The sequence below is a fragment of the Malus domestica genome, chromosome 05 (genome assembly GCF_042453785.1).
Source record: "Malus domestica chromosome 05, GDT2T_hap1".
Taxonomy (NCBI): Eukaryota; Viridiplantae; Streptophyta; class Magnoliopsida; order Rosales; family Rosaceae; genus Malus; species Malus domestica.
The window spans coordinates 7,480,773-7,483,773 of record NC_091665.1 but is presented as its reverse complement, the minus strand read 5'-3'; positions in this window follow the sequence as shown (position 1 = coordinate 7,483,773).

Sequence of the window (3,001 nt, the reverse complement as noted above, 5' to 3'; positions counted from 1 at the left end):
TTCATATAGCCGATCCCACTTAGTGACTTGGATTTTCCAAGTCTCCAACCGAGAAGTTTTCCTCACTCGGAAAATTAAGGGAACACTACCCCAACCTACATGCTCCACTCAGAAAGCTTCAACATACATGCTTCAACAAAAGAAAATTCAAAGAACTTAGCGAAGAAGGCTTTGGTGTTTTTAACACAGTACGTTGAAATGAAGGAAAGCTTATTTATTGATATCCCCGATAAGCTACAAATATGTACATATACATGAGTCAAAATAAACACACAAGAGGGAGCCTTCACAAAGGTTGCTTAGGAGAAGTCTCAGCAGTCGGTAGAGCCCCAGAAAGAGAAGGCACCGGAGGGGGATCATTTGGAGCCTCAGTACTGGACAGAACCCTAGAAGGAGGAGGCATCAGAGGTTGATCATTTGGAGCTTCATTACGCGGTACAGCCCCAGAAGACGAAGGCAATAAATGCCTTTGGAACAAACCCACAAATCTCTGATGATCAAATAAAACCTGACCATCAGTTTCCTTCATCTGGTCAAGCTTCCTCTTCATGTTTGTAGCATAGTCATGTGCGAGCCGGTGCAACTGTTTATTCTCATGCTTGAGCCCTCTAATCTCCTGTTTGAGACTCATCACTTCAGCCGCCAATGATTCAACTTGGCGGGTTCGAGCAAATAGGCGTTGGGCCATATTAGACACAGAACCTGCACACTGAACACTGAGAGCCAGCGCATCCTTAACAGCTAACTCATCAGACCGTTTGGAAAGTAGTCTGTTATCTTTGGGAATGAGAAGGTTCCTGGCCACCACCGCAGCGGTCATATCATTCTTCATCACGGAATCCCCAACGGTAAGAGGACCAGTAGGGGAGACGAAAGATGGGCGCCATATGTTGTCTGGAGAAGGCGGGGCTGCCTCTTCAACAAGATTCAAGTCAAAACGACGGTCCGAGGGGCCAGACATTTTCAAAGGTGTTGAAGAGAGAAGAGGTCGGGCAAATCAAGATCTTAGAAGTGCAAGAATGAAGCTTCTACTGGTGGAGATTCAAGTGTGCTTTGGAACTTAATGCCAGCCCCTATAAAAATCTGCACTCGACGGAGCTTCAGAAATCGAAGAGGCGTCTGCTCAGAAATCGAAGAGGCGTTTGCTTTCTCAAAAGCTGGGCTGCTTAGAGATCACGAGGGTTGATCTCAGAAATCGAAGAGGCGTTTGCTTTCTCAAAAGTTGGGCTGCTCAAAGACCACGAAGGCCGATCTCAGAAATCGAAGAGGCGCTCGCTTTCTCAAAAGCTGGGCTACCCAGAGACCACGAGGGCCGATCTCAGAAATCGAAGAGGCACCTACTTTTCCAGCCTTGTCAGCACCTGTCACACGCACACTCAGCTTTGCGGAAATTATGGGCATTCTGTCGAAGACTTCTGGGGAAGTAGAAAACACATGAATCTTACTGTTCAATCACCCACTTCCCACACGCAACAATAGCTCATGGGTACCACAGATAACTTTGCCAAAGTTGAGCACGTGAAGCTTGCAGCTCCCACTACATCGCTCTGACCAAAAAGGGTAAAAGAATAGCAAAGAAACAGCACTAACAAAGTTTAGACCCATAAATTTTGAAGGTCTAGCTACCATATTATTACCCACAAGGGTAAAGGAACAGTACCACTGCTGGATAATTGGAAAGTCCCTGTGTGTCAACCTCTGTGCTTCGTGGCAAGGTAGACTAGCAAACATGCCCAACCTTTACTCACATTCGAGAAAACACTCCCAATAAGATTGCTTGCTCCAAAATCGAAGAGGCACCGTCCTCCGAATCTCGAGAGCCAGACTCCCAACATGACTACTTTCTTAAAAATCGAAGAGAGGGTAAAGGAACAGTACCATTGCTGGATAATTGGAAAGTCCCTGTGTGTCAACCTCTGTGCTTCGTGGCAAGGTAGACTAGCAAACATGCCCAACCTTTACTCACATTCGAGAAAACACTCCCAACAAGATTGTTTGCTCCAAAATCGAAGAGGCACCGCCCTCCGAATCTCGAGAGCCAGACTCCCAACATGATTACTTTCTCAAAAATCGAAGAGACTGCTCCCCGAATCTTCGAGAGCCAGACCCCCAGCATGATTGCTTTCTCAAAAATCGATGAGGCATCGTTCTCCGAATCAATCGAAGAGGCGCTCGCTTTCTCAAAAGCTGGGCTGCTCAGAGACCACGAGGGCCGATCTCAGAAATCGAAGAGGCACCTACTTTTCTAGCCTTGTTAGCACCTGTCACACGCACACTCAGCTTTGCAGAAATTATGGGCATTCTGTCGAAGACTTCTGGTGAAGTAGAAAGCACATGAATCTTACTGTTCAATCACCCACTTCCCATACGCAACAATAGCTCATAGGTACCACAGATAACTTTGCCAAAGTTCTCTCCCAAAGTTGAGCACGTGAAGCTTGCAGCTCCCACTACATCGCTCTGACCAAGAAAGGTAAAAGAATAGCAAAGAAACAGCACTAACAAAGTTTAGACACATAAATTTTGAAGGTCTAGCTACCATATTATTACCCACAAGGGTAAAGGAACAGTACCACTGCTGGATAATTGGAAAGTCCCTGTGTGTCAACCTCTATGCTTCGTGGCAAGGTAGACTAGCAAACATGCCCAACCTTTACTCACATTCGAGAAAACACTCCCAACAAGATTGCTTGCTCCAAAATTGAAGAGGCACCGTCCTCCGAATCTCGAGAGCCAAACTCCCAACATGACTACTTTCTCAAAATCGAAGAGAGGGTAAAGGAACAGTACCATTGCTGGATAATTGGAAAGTCCCTGTGTGTCAACCTTTGTGCTTCGTGGCAAGGTAGACTAGCAAACATGCCCAACCTTTACTCACATTCGAGACAACACTCCCAACAAGATTGCTTGCTCCAAAATCGAAGAGGCACCGCCCTCCGAATCTCGAGAGCCAGACTCCCAACATGATTACTTCCTCAAAAATCGAAGAGACACTGCTCTC